Here is a 14,804-nt window from a genome sequence, read left to right as displayed (position 1 = left end):
ATAGGACATATGTTGCAACAAACCGTCTAGCAACAGTAAATGTATGCGGTTATCACAGCAACATGTCAATATTGGCCCTGTGTATGTGCTTCCAGCCACACCTCTGTCAAACTTTGTACAAATGTCGTGCATGAAGTGGTGCATATGTGCTGTACACCATAATTAGTGTCATCATATCTGAGAATAAGCCATATGTACAGTAGGGGTTGCATTTCATGACATCATGACCTCTCTGTGGGCATATGTTGCAGGCAATGATTGTCATTTGTATGGGTGGCCCATAAATTGTCCAGTTATTCAGGGGTTATCTGTAGGCATAGTGGCTGTTCCATATTGTGTGCACCTTCTACTCATGTATCTTACTGTACATATAACTGCGTGTGTATGTTTAGTCACATGTATATATATATATATATATATATATATATATATATATATATATATATATATATATATATATATATATATATATATATAGATATATATCTGTATCTGCATATCTGTGTCTGTGTATCTGTATCCTGGGGATGTTGATGGCTTCCATATATTACATTTCCCATGGGAGCAAGACTGTACTGTATGATATGTTACCAATACCAGCCTGATATCATAGAGGTGGGATGTAGTATTGGTAACATTGTGTACCCATGTTGTCTCAGGTCCTGGTTATGGGATCTGCAACACTTGGTAGTGTATTGCAGGGTGAACGTATTTGGCTGGGGGATGCCTATTCGTACCAGACATATAGTGTATGGGGCCTCTCAACCCCATTAATGGTGCATGAGGACATATGTGTCATTTGTTAATCTGCCATTGCTATCTACAGATATATGTCCATATATACCTGTATAGATAGATATATATCTGCTAACATATATATAACTATGTCCGTATAAACCTACATAGATATATATCTGCATGCACATATGTAACTTGCTGTGTATATGTAGACATATAGGTGTAAACACATATATGTGTCGATGTAGGCATTTGCATGTATATGTGTTCATATATATTGATATATATGTATATAGTTTCTGAAATATATATATCTACATATGTTGCATCTGTTTAGATATTTATATATGTACACATACATTCATCTAAATGAAGGGGAGTTGGGAGGGTGGCCTAATGGTTAAGGTGCTTGCCTTACAAACACAAGGTGCAGGGTTTGAGTCTCACAAGGGATAACTGGCTAGGCTTAAAATAGCTCGCAAGGGCAGTTAGCCTAGTACTAACCTATGAACCTATGTTGGTATACATTCTCTGTACTGTTGCATGACTGGACTGGATGATATGTTTTTTGAAAACATCACCTATATTTGTATCTGGTATGGCTTAGTGGTACATCACCTTGTCTATGATGTGCAGTGTCCTCGGTTTGAGGCCTGCAGGAGCTGTGTATTTTGTTGCTGGGCAGAACACGGCCATTGGATACAGTGTGATGAAGGCACTTTTGAGCAGTTGTACGCAGGCTTGCTTGGGGTAAGCTTCACATGTTAAGCAGTATAGCAGCCAACTGAGTGTATGACACTGTAACTGGAAGGTCCATGTTCTGCCCAGCAACAAAATAAACAGTATCTGCAAGACTCAAACCCAGAACCCAATACACCATATGAAATGTGCAGTACCACTAAGCCATGACAGATATATATGCATCTGATGGCTCCAGAAACATCCAGCACAATCATTCAACAGTACAGTACATGCACTTTAACATCTAGATGTATGTGTGAGTGTACATATGTATATGTATATATATATATATATATATATATCTATATATATATATATATATATATATATATATAGATATATATATATATATATATATATATATATATATATATATATATATATATATCGAAATAGATATATATACCTCACTCTCTCCATGCTTACAGCTATACAAACCTGTCTACATATAAATGTCAAGATATAGATATATATACAGCAATATATATATATATATATATATATATATATATATATATATATATATATATAGATATATATATGTATATCAACAAATGTAAAATAAATAAATAAATAAATGTGTGTACCCAGATATATATCGATAGATGTCATAGAGACATAAAGACATATATGACCACAGGCACCGTTAATGGGGATGAGGGGGTTCAGGCAATATATGCCTCACATGTAGTGATATCCCCCCCACTGAAATACAATACCAACTGTTGCAAATATCATAACCAGGACTTGACAATACAAGGCCACAACATGTCAACAGTAAGCCATCCCACCTGTATTATGTTAGGTGGGTATTGATAACATATCATGCAGTACAGTCTGACTACCATAGTGAATGTACAATGTGTAAGCAATGAACGGTTCTATGATACCTATTTCAGAACCTTGTATGCAGATATTTATATGCAGATATATATATATATATATATATATACATATGTATAGATATATATGTAACTACACAGACACACACAGAGGTATGTCTAGGAAGATACATAAGAGGGTGCACACCATACTGAACACCCAGTATCCCTACAGTTGCAACCTCATCCGATGGACTTTGTATGAGTCACCCATACCACAGACAAGTGTTGCCTGACACATATGCTCACATAGAAGTCAATGGATGCAATACAACAGACAGGTTGCTATACATAGGGAAGTTTCAGTTGTGTACTCTTACAGTTGTATATGCCATGTCATATAGCTGATTATGCTCTGACATACATACAAACAGGGTAATGCAACACTCAACCATATCCTTTAGGACAGTAGTCTGAAGCATCACATCTGTTGGTATCCATGCCAAGGCCTTCAGGTAATCCAGCAGAAAAGGCTGACACAGCATAACAAACTATCCACAGTATGTCATGCAGATGTATAGCCCAATGGCCTCTAAATACACTGCATGCAATCCCTAGGGTGAAAAGACCTGAGTTGACATTATGGGTGGTATCGGTTACATAACAATGAATAACTGTAATCATCACAATCACAGTGATGGCAGTCAGGAGTAGGCCAGCAACGTTCACAAGGTGAAATGTATTGAAATGTACATCCACATACCATAAGGCAGCTTACTACTGGTGGTCCTCACATGGTGTAACACCGTGGGATATTTGTGGTGCATACCACCAATACACTGCCTTACAGGGGCATAGCACACTGTTACATACACTGACCTCGAGACTGCAGAGTTGCACACATGTGTTGTGTAAATGAAGCCCACATATATATAGTGCTTATGGTCTGTACACCATTAGTTATTGACAACATACCTGATAACCAGCCAGTCAGATAACAGACTGCTGGACATGTTGTGTGTAGTAGGGGCTGTGTCCGAGGACATTACCAGGACATTCTGTGTATGTGGGTACAGTGCTATGGTCAGTGTACGTATGGCAGGGGTCTGCGGCCTTCTCTATCAAAATAGCCAATCCTGACCCATCACCCACCAAAGTAATGTCACTGGGGGGTAAAACAGCTATCTGACTCCTACAATGAAGATAGCAGAGCATATACGGTCCTATATATAGTTATACTACATATAATATAACCACGTGTATAACAACAATACCTAATATATGTCCATACCTGTTTTGGTCTGTGTGTGTGTGTGTGTGTGTGTGTGTGTGTGTGTGTGTGTGTGTGTGTGTGTGTGTGGGTGTGTGTGGGTGTGTGTGTGTGCGTGCGGTGCGTGTGTGTGTGTTGTGTGGCAGTGTGTCCATTAATCCTCACAGGTACAAGTACTCACTACTGCAGGGCAGAAGAGACACCTGTGGCTCCAGATCCACAGGTTGCATACCCCTGAGTTAGGATGATTGATGACTGTATGTGTATTGCACTTATGAAACATTGGCTCTGTACAGAGTATGGTAGATGCCATTGTTCTCCATCCAGTTCTATCTGATGTCACATGCCACTCCAGTTTTAACCTTGTGTATCATATGTGGCTGTGGTTGCATTGCCATTGGATGTGGGTATGCATTTACTCACAGGTGTCTGCTATGCTGTGCTGTGACCTGTGTGTCAAGGCCACTATAATCGCAGGTACATGTGTATTCCCCCATACAATATGTATTCCAGAGTTGTGGCAGTCTGCCTGTAGTTTGCCCAGTGCTTTGAGACATGCCTAGCTATCTCCTCTAAATACCTAGCGTGCTGTTTTGTCCAGTTATTTGCAGGAAACACTGCTGCCAGGCCAGCATAACTGTTGTGTATTACTGACAAAGCTGTGGTATGCTGTACAGATGTATGTCATTCTCTACTGGGTAGTATGTGGCCATGTGAACTCAGCAGCACCAGGTATTATGTGTCTGGACAGACTGGCGTGTATGTGTGCATACACTGTGTGGGCATATGTACCCCAGTATTGTCATGATACCCATGTACATGGCTAGTAACATCCACATTGGGAGACGTGGTCCACATGTCTCACATGAAGGGGACATGTGTACACTTCTGGACTGACCACAGAGTGCCACACTGTCCACATATAGTGGTCATATCCCTGCTGTAGTCCACAGCACCATTACTATGCTAGCAGTGGGTCCGTACTATGCTGCCCCTAGTATATCTTGTCCGTAGGCAATGGTGCACATGTCTACAGCAGATGCGACCTCCCACACCCAACATGTCTGTTAAGACACCCCTATGACACTGGCAACAGTCTACATATATACCTGCAATACATCCGTGATATCCCCTTGCACTACGGTGTTGGGACTATTGGTACTGAGGTAGGACTTTACTCTATGTTCTGGACATATGGTAAACTGATATGTGTGCATATATATCCACATATCTATATAGATATATACACATATACATATCCACATACATATATGGCCATATACATATCCACATACATTTATGGGGATATATATGTACATATAAACATATAAATACCACACATATACATATACACAGCACTGACTTCAACAAGTGGCTAAGCATCTGATATCATTCAAAGGGGATCCATTATCTGTCCACCTGGGGCGACATGATGTACAAACCACAATGCTCTGGCAGAGATGGACTGCATGTGTTGCCCCTGGGATTCAGGGTACTGGCTACAGCTCCTGGCACCCCATAGCGCCTAATCTAGGCAATGTTCAAAGGGCAAAACCATCTCTGTAACAGATACAAGCATGCAAAACTGCCAGTAATGCGACTCAATGTTAGACCTCTAAACCTAAACTGGCATTCTCCTGAGCCACACATACAAATGGGGAACATCGATATCTGTGAAGTACCTGGGACCTGGTGCAATGCTCCAGGGAGCACACCTGTAATACTTGCCTAAAATACTTATCACACATTTCAGGCAACAAACCAAGACCACAACACTACAGGTGGAGGAGTGTCCATATTCACCAAGGTCATTCACACCTCCAGCCTAGTGTCAAACACAATGCATCTGAGAATCACCAGATGCAACTAACACTATGTAAGACTGCAGTCCAAATTGTAGCTGCCTACTGATCCACCTCCATGGTCCAAGGTTTTCACTACACCATTATAAACATACTGGACAATATTAAGATACAATCTAACACCGTAATACTGGGTGATTCCAAATTCTCTGCTATTAACTGGGAAAAGACCTTGTGTACCACCACCCTTTACCAATGGTTCCAGGAACCCATACATTCCAACCCCCTGGATCAACTAATCCATTGTCCATCAAGGGTCTCCAATATCCTAGACCTGGTCATTATCAACATGGGTGTCAGATGCCCCACACCAGTGGCCACCCATCATAGGTCAGGTCTGACCATTAGGTAATCACCATTGACATCCACATCCCACCCCCACCCACCAGTAAGGATCCTTCATGAATACCCTCTGCAAAGCCAACGCCATGCTACTCAAGTCATATGTGACAAACCTCATGACACCCATGGAGATGGGAGCTGAACGTGCAACTGGTGATTCCTACACTAAGGCACTTTGTGAGCACATCCACTCGTGCATTGCGCCATCCCACATAGACCCGTAACACTGTCCTCCAAACAAGGAAGCCAATCTTGTGCTACACTGCCATGAACAATCTATACAACAGAAGGAAGACACTGTTGCAGTTAACAGGATAATCCCAAAATGTACACTGCTCCCTTACCAGACTCAGTAAGAAGCTGCTATCCCTCGAAATCCACCACAGCTCGTTAAATAAATATAATTGCCATAGATTCCAAAGACAACCACAAGGCATTCTATAGTTATGTCTAGGATCTATACCATAATGCTCAGAATTGCTCTGTGCTACAACAGATTGGCATTAAATATACTGATTCAAAAGAGTGTTCCAATATCCGGGCAGACCGATTTAGTGCCACATTCAGCCTCCCTCACCCGCTAAAGGGAACATCTCAATAACAAAGGGTTGCCAAATTCCAGTAATCATTGCCACACAGGTGGTATCCACCAACTCCACTGCTAGGAATACAGCAGCCATGGGACCAGATGACATCCCAGGCTGTGTAGTACATGAACTACTACATAACCCTGCATCTCACCTAAGTGCCATGTGTAATCATAGTCTTACCTCAGGTGTTTATTCCACTGAGTGGTGCACAGCTACAATTATCACACTCCACAAGGGGGAATCCAGCTTGGATCCTGGGAACTACCATTCCATCAGTCTGAGAGCCTGATCTGCAAGGGTATGGAATGCATTATCATGCAACTCATTAACAAAGACATTGGCAACTAGTAAACACTTGACCCCACCCTGGTTGGGCTTGTGTAGGGCTGATCTTGTCTCTTGACCCTGTTTGACTACTTTGATTCAGTCTCCGGAGCTGTGGAGGAGGGTAAGGCAGTGCACACAGCCTATCTGAACTTCACCAAGGCCTTCAACAACATCGCCCTGTTTAGAGACACAGTTAAACATGTGAAGCTGGCCATAAACACCTGTGTCAATCAATGGGTTGCCAACTGACATACCGATGGAACCCAGACTGTAAACGCAGCCATGTCTGATCCCTGCTCCAGACAATTGACTAATTGGAGTATGTCAGGGTTGGTCCTGGCACAGCTCTTGCTTGGCGTCTACTTCCCTGAAGTACAGGCCAACACTACAGAACACTGGCTAACAAAGTTCACAGATGACTGCAAACTGGGAGCCATTATTGGATCCCCAAATGATGTGGATATTCTACAACATAGCTTTACAGAAACTGATGCTTGGTGCCAGAGCCATGGGCTCAAGCATAATGGCAAGTAATGTATAGTTATCCCCTTTGGACATACCATGTACCCATGAAGTACCACATAAGTGGCAGTACACTAAACACAGACATTGGGACACAGGTGGACAGTGGTCTCACATTCATTAACCACATAGCCACAACAGTAAGGAAATCCTACTATGTGGTACACTTCATCACTGAGGGCTTTACATCCAGAGAAAAGGGGGTAATTGTCCCACTGTACTGATCCCTCATTACACCTTATATAGAGTACAACACCCCATTTGCTATGTACCTCGCAAGACAGCTGTGACAGCTGGGAAGACAATGGAAATACCTCACTATAAGAATCACAGGCATCAAACAGATGGCCTATGCTGACCGGCTAGACATCCTCCAGCTATGCTCTGTGGCATACTGTCTACACAGAGGCTATGTCAAACCCTGGGAAATGACATCTGTAATATGTGTATGTACTGCCATGTACAGTACATGTCTGTAGGTGCTCTCATTACTGTAGCAAAGGGTATTGAGTGTCATGTCTGGGACACACAAGTATATGAGGCCTGCACAGCACTGTTATCCATGTGAATGTGTGACATGCAGGGGTAGCAATCCAGGGTACGTGCTGTCACACAGGCATGCAGTGTAACATGGCATTACTACTGTCGACAGTGCTGTCCCAGGGGAGGATGCAGTGCTAACATTACTACTGACAACAAGCACACCTGCGGGCATAGCTGCACTCTGAGGGCTCACTGTCATGTACTTGGTGTGTGGGCTGTGTCACCGTATATATCCCCTACTGGATAATACTCAGACATGTGGAATGTAACTGTGGAGTACCATCGGTACAGCACATGTTAGTGAGGGCTTACAATATGTAGTAATGACATACTCATTGTTGTCAAACATCCATCTGTTGACGCATTCATCCAACTGCATAGCTACTTGCCAAGCTGGTGTCTTGTCAGTCCTTTTACAGATGTGCAGATGGCAGGTCTCCAGCTGAGATACATACAGACAACCTATGGTTGATTGACACCGACATGTGTGGCCAGCTGTGTACTACCTGTCACATATAGGAGACATCACCCTGTATGGGCCACATGCCACTGGTACCTACACTACACTACAGTCAACTGAACATGCTTGGGTACAGGTCTCCATCATAGACACTAACCACGTGCTGTACGACATGTTGCATACATGTCAACTGGAATGCCTCAGTGGTCATATGTAGAAGGCACCCAGAGGATTGGCTGATGCATGTCACTCTCACCCTGTCAGTTATTAATGTAGTGTCTGTCGATAGATTGCCTGCTGGCACATGGCAGGTGGCATGATACCAATGTACACACACCCCCTACACATCCACTCCCTTCATGGACAACAGCCAGGTACACAGCTATTACCACCTGCAGCAATGCACCACAGTATTGACACATGTACATGTGCATTACTGAGGATAGCATTGTTTGTGTGTTAGTACACCTGTAGTTGGAAAGTCCATGACTGCCTTCACAACCACCACCACTCCCATTGCCATAGTCAGATGTGGCTGCTGCTATATTAGATATGACAAGTAGCCTGTTATACTCCTCTCCCTAGCAGCTACATGTGCATTACAGTACCAGCACAACAGTGTTGTACAAAGGGGTCAGTAGGCATGGAAATCCCATTGAGATCTGCCACTTGTGTGAATGTGCGCATGTCTGTATATCTGTAGGGTACACTATTATGAGGCCACATACTCCTATTACAATACACATTACCACACAGTAGTACAGATATTGTTGTTGTCGCCCACAGGTGTGGCATCACAATGCAACACCCTACTATGCCTGTGGCATGTGCATTACATGCATATTCCTGTGGTACCATTGTTGTGATATGCAATGGGTTGTTTTGACGTCGTGGGCAATGTGTGATAGTGGGCATGTCAGAGTACCAAGATGGGTTCCAGTGTGTATAATATCCAGTGGGGGATGTGGGTGATGTGTACACTGCCATTACACCATGGTACACCCAGTATATGGCCCACGTACCACTCTCTGGTGGTCACTCTCACCATCTTCCATACAGATAACTGATAACAGGATACAGCCCAGTTACACATGTGCTATGCGTAGCCTACCTGTAACACATTGGACACAGAGTAGTTAGTTAGCAACAATACACCCAGGTCTCTAAGATGTGTGTCTGCCTTTTATGTGTCAGTCAATGTGTATATGATGGTATGATACACTATGTATTCTCCATATACAATCATTGAATCCCCCATTACCATATTGTACATGTCTGTGGATGTTCTGCATGTAACATGTGACCTAGTACACCCCTCACCCTACAGATGGTGTTGTGTGTGCAATGAAAGCCACACAGTTCAGTAGCACTGCATACCAAGGTAGGGGTCTAGACACAGTGTCGCCAAGTAAGGGTGTGTTTTTATGTGGATGGGTTGACATAAGGGTGCAGATTATACATGTACCAGCAGACCATCTGTCAATGTTGCACAGACAATAGCTGTTATACATACCTGTGACATAAGTACACCAGATATGTCACGGCTATGGTGTCACCGCAGTGACATACCCTTGTGGAATATGACTGCAGACCATCCTCCTGCTGACACATGTACGCCTACAACACAAATGGATAACATTATGAAGATAACAATCAGTATTACCAACAGCTGAAATGCATCATAGCTGCATGGTTACACTACCTGATATGTATGCTTTACGCATTACCCCTGACATCTTACACTGCAGTACATTGCAGCACTCTATTACAGTCAACGTGTGCATCAGAACCATATTAGCCTGCCCCTGCATTGATGTTATGGATGACCGGGATGTGGTACAGGTATCATCATATGCACAGTGTGTGTTACATGCATCATAGCTGCATGGCTACACTACCTGACATGTATGCATTACACATTACCCCTGACAACATCTTACACTGCAGTACATTGCAGCACTCTATTACAGTTACCATGTGGATTAGAACCATATTGGCCTGTCCCTGCATCAATGTTATGGATGACAGGGATGCAGCACAGGTATCATCATATGCACAGGGTGTGTTGCTGGTGTGCCAGAAGCTGAGGGTGGTCCATACATGTGTCACCATGTGTGTGGGCGAGGGGTTTGGCTCTTTGCTTTGGGCATGGTGATGAGGTGTGTCTTGGTATGGGGTCACTCTAGGTGTGGTTGCATAGTGTGTAGGTATGCATGCACACAGTTCTGCCATGTGGTTGCCCTATACAGGTGTTGTTGGACAGCTGCAGACCATACCTACCAGGGTGTGCAGTTCACTGCCTCTGGCCATGGACATGCTGACAGTGCCTGCCAGGGGTTCCATGGGCATGTGCAGGTATAGACCTTGAGGTGCTACTCTCCCCTGATGATATCAGATGTCCACTGGAACCATGTCACACCTGGGACTGGCCAGGGCCACGTACACAAGGCCTGCTGTGGTGTGGTGTGGACATCACCCCCAGTGGTGTGCTGGAGCTGGTGCTGCCACTACGGGAGCAGCTGGGTGTCCTGGCACATCCACGTTGACTGCCATCTGCTAGTGTTTCTGGTCTACATCCGTGCGGCCATCACGCTACTCCCACTACACATTCAAGCACAGACATACCACTGTTGAGGAGGCCCTCCATCTCACCCACCATCTATCCATGACCTTGGTCTGTTCACAGAGGGCAACAGCATGTTCAGGGAGGTTGCCACTTACAGCTGAGAAAGCAGACCTCTGCAGCCTCAGGCCCTGTCTGATGTACATTTCCATATGAGCCTGTGCCTCCATTATGGCCTGAAACATGCTCCCAGTGGTACCAGTTGTGGTGCCTCTGCCAGGGGCATGATGACCTGCAGCCCTCCCACGAGCACCATGGTACATCTGCTGATGTGGTGCCCTGGTGGGCATCTGGCTATGCCAACTGTGACTGGACACAGTTGACATGAACACCACACTTTCCTGGTCACTGCCACCAACTGCCAACTCTCCCTCTGCTATGGCCCCAAGTGATGGGGTTTGTAGGGGCACTGTAACTGTGTGCAGGCTTGGGGTGGCTAGGAGGGTGATGACACATGTTGATGCAGTGTTGGCCTCTGACAACACCACTTGTGCCTCAACTGTACCACCATCATCATCGGTGTCTGTACGGACACCTACCTCAGTTTGCATGCAGAAGGGACCCTAACCCACCTCGTCACCTCTGGGGGAAACAAATACACACTTTAAGATCTGTACAGCATTGCATAACAGTACACACACTATCACACACTCACACTGACAGTCCATCTTACTACCTCCCTTTCCCTGGGTTTACAGACAGTCCCACATTCAGTTACATATGTTTCCCATCCTGCATGGCCCTTGCTAACATACACTCATTACTACTACCCATTAACATATCATTCCTCTCCATGCATACACGTGTGATCACAATACCTTTCCTGTTACTCCATCACCTACCTAACTTGGGTGGAGTAGGTTGTAGATGGCCTCACTGCTGCCATCCCGTATTATCCTGTGTATGTCCAGTCATGGTGTACATGGCCCCTATATGGTTGGGGCTGCTACATTCACTATATATGTCACACACCAGAGACTCATACTACAGTCTTGTTCAGGCCATGTCACATCTGCTGCACAAGCAACCCATCACACGGACAACAGTAATACCTGAATACACTCATTGATGTGCTCTGGTAATTCCCCATTGCATTTGTAGTGCTGCATATGTGGGTAGCCAGTTATCTATCTGCTGCTGGCAATATGATATGTATACCTGGTATGTACTTTCCCTCCCAATACATGTTCCATGCTACAGGCCTTGTTATGCTATCTGCTGTCCTGTGTTCACATATCAGACAGGTTGTCCTGATGTCTCATGTTTCACTCCATGTACATGTACAGCACAATCCCAAGGAGAAGTACTGCCATGTGATAAATCTCACTATCGCCTGTGCATTCATGGACACCCACACAAACAGACACACACGTACACACACATCTGTGTTATAGCAACTCATACCTGGGATGATATATGAACAGATATCATTTGTGAATGCCTGATGTCTGCTTTACAGATCACAACATCAGCAGTGCATGTATGACCAGTACAAGACTATTACACTGACAACCAGCAGACCTTACCATGGCTGTGGGGGTGCCTTACACATGTCCCAGACATCTGTATGATTGCAAGGTCTACTCATGTGCACATCCCTTGGAGTGCACACACTGCTGTCATGAGTACTGTGGGGTCAGGGTTACATCTGACACATTTACTTAACCTGATTGTGTGCAGCTACAGCCATGGGGGTGTTGTTTCTCACATGTCCCTACTGTAGGCCTTGTGTCCTGCCTACTTTTCATCCCTGTGGACACATTGCACGTTGACAGGATGTTAGTTATCTTACATGTGTCTGCTGTACCCTTCCGATACCCTAGCATGGTCTCTACTGTGATGCAGTGCATTTCACAGCAACAAAACGTGAACATGTACAGCATGCAGTATGGGTAGGTGTGTTAGATGTACACATGGAATATCCCATAGCTATTCCATGCCCAGTGTATTATCATGCATGAACACAAACCATACTCACTGGCTACAGGCTGCTGCCATGGTGGTATCCTGCAGGGACCTACATAGGAGTGTGAGAAAGTTGATGCCAGTGGCCACAGTTGTGGCATTTGTTAAGGGTTAGTGCAGCATTATGTTACATCACCAGTAGAATTCCACAATAATACAGCTTATGCACAACTGTTTATTACTACTACACAGCAACAGACTATGTATATGACACCTCAGATTTGCATGCTGTACCTGTACAGATGCAGATGCATACAAAAGAGTAGTGTACTGATGTGCCCTGGGGCCTTACCTGCATGCTCCTCAGCTGGTGTGTCAGTGGCACCCACCTGCATAATGTGCCCTGCCAGGTGTTTTTGCTGCTGACAGGCAGGTGCCACAAGGCTGCTGAGAAGCTCCTCCACACAGGTGAGGGGTGGATGGGAAGGCCCCCCCATTGCGAGGTGGTCCCACAATATGGCAGTTGCATGCCGACGTACATGGCGAAGCAGGTCGGTGCAATGATGCCAGACCTGCTTATAGCTGTGGTTATGTAGTCCAACATCATTGACCCTGTGGACTAACTCATTCTGTTGCTGATCGTGGGCTGTCTGACCAAACAGCTGTTCATAGTGCTGTACCAGATGGTCTATCATCACCTCAGTTTTGGCGGAGCTATATGATGGCAGACGTGTGTGCGCCATGTTCCCTGGAAGACATAAAGATGGAAACAGGTCTGAGCGACTCATGCAGCAGGATTACCATAGTTCTTAATACACATATTTGTCTCCTCCCACCATATTAGTTACAACAAACTGTTCACAGACTGCAATTGGTATGTCAGTTGCTTACCTACCAATGGGACATATGTTGTAGTGTACCAAGCTTTGTGCTATGTGTTTGTGCCACGCTTTGTGCTATATGTTTGTAGCCATGCTCTCTGTGGGGACACTATCTTTGCTGGCCTGTTACAGACTATTTCACCTGCATGCCATTGTCAGTGCCACTATATATGTATGTGTATATATATATATATATATATATATATATATATATATATATATATATATATATATATATATATATATATATATATATATATATATATATATATCTATATATATATATAAGGTTAGATATATCTTGCAGGTTGTTGATATACCTATATCTATATGAGTGTCTGTGTATCTGTAGACATACACATCTCATTCTGTATCAGACAGATATTTATCTATTTGTGGGGTGCATACAGACATCTAGTCCGCATTCTGTAACTGCCTTTCATTCACAACTGCACTGTTCTGCATTGCTGCAACACAGACAGGTGTCACATGTGAACACAGACTAACATTAGGCTGGTATATATGGTGAACGATTGCTGGTAAGCCCTATGGCATTTGTGCATGCTACATTACACATTAACATGACTGTCCTGCAAGTTGTGTGCTCTAACACCCATGTGTCTATCATGACGGCAGTACTTCCACAACCAGCTATTGCCCACACTAACATAACACACACAGATATTATGGCTTACATCTTTGTCATTCATTGCTGATCTGCACAGTTGGCGAGTATGTCCCACTGCCTACAGGGACAGACAGTATTGTCCAGAGCAGTTGTTCAACAGAACATCATTACAGGGACAACTACAGATGGCACATATCAAAGATTCAATACCATATATCCTATTAATCTATACCACATACTACATTCAATTGCGTATATGTATACCTTTTTTTTCTGACGGGTGTGACATCTTTCTGTTTTTGGCTTTTATTTATTTATTTTTTTCAGTGTGTGCGTGTGTGTGTGTGTGTGTGTGTGTGTGTGTGTGTGTGTGTGTGTGTGTGTGTGTGTGTGTGTGTGTGTCTCTCTCTCTCTCTCTCACTCCCTCTCCACTAGAGCAATTGAGCTGGTTTGAATGGATTGCAGCATGGCTTTTGTAGGTGATGCACATGATCAGGTGATGGTCGCTGCACCAGTCAATGTGCAACAGTTGCTAACTGCATGCAGCCTGC

Source organism: Protopterus annectens, chromosome 1.part2, assembly GCF_019279795.1.
Source record: "Protopterus annectens isolate FY-2018-M chromosome 1.part2, PAN1.0, whole genome shotgun sequence".
In the NCBI taxonomy this organism is placed as follows: Eukaryota; Metazoa; Chordata; order Ceratodontiformes; family Protopteridae; genus Protopterus; species Protopterus annectens.
Note: the sequence above shows the minus strand (reverse complement) of the source record.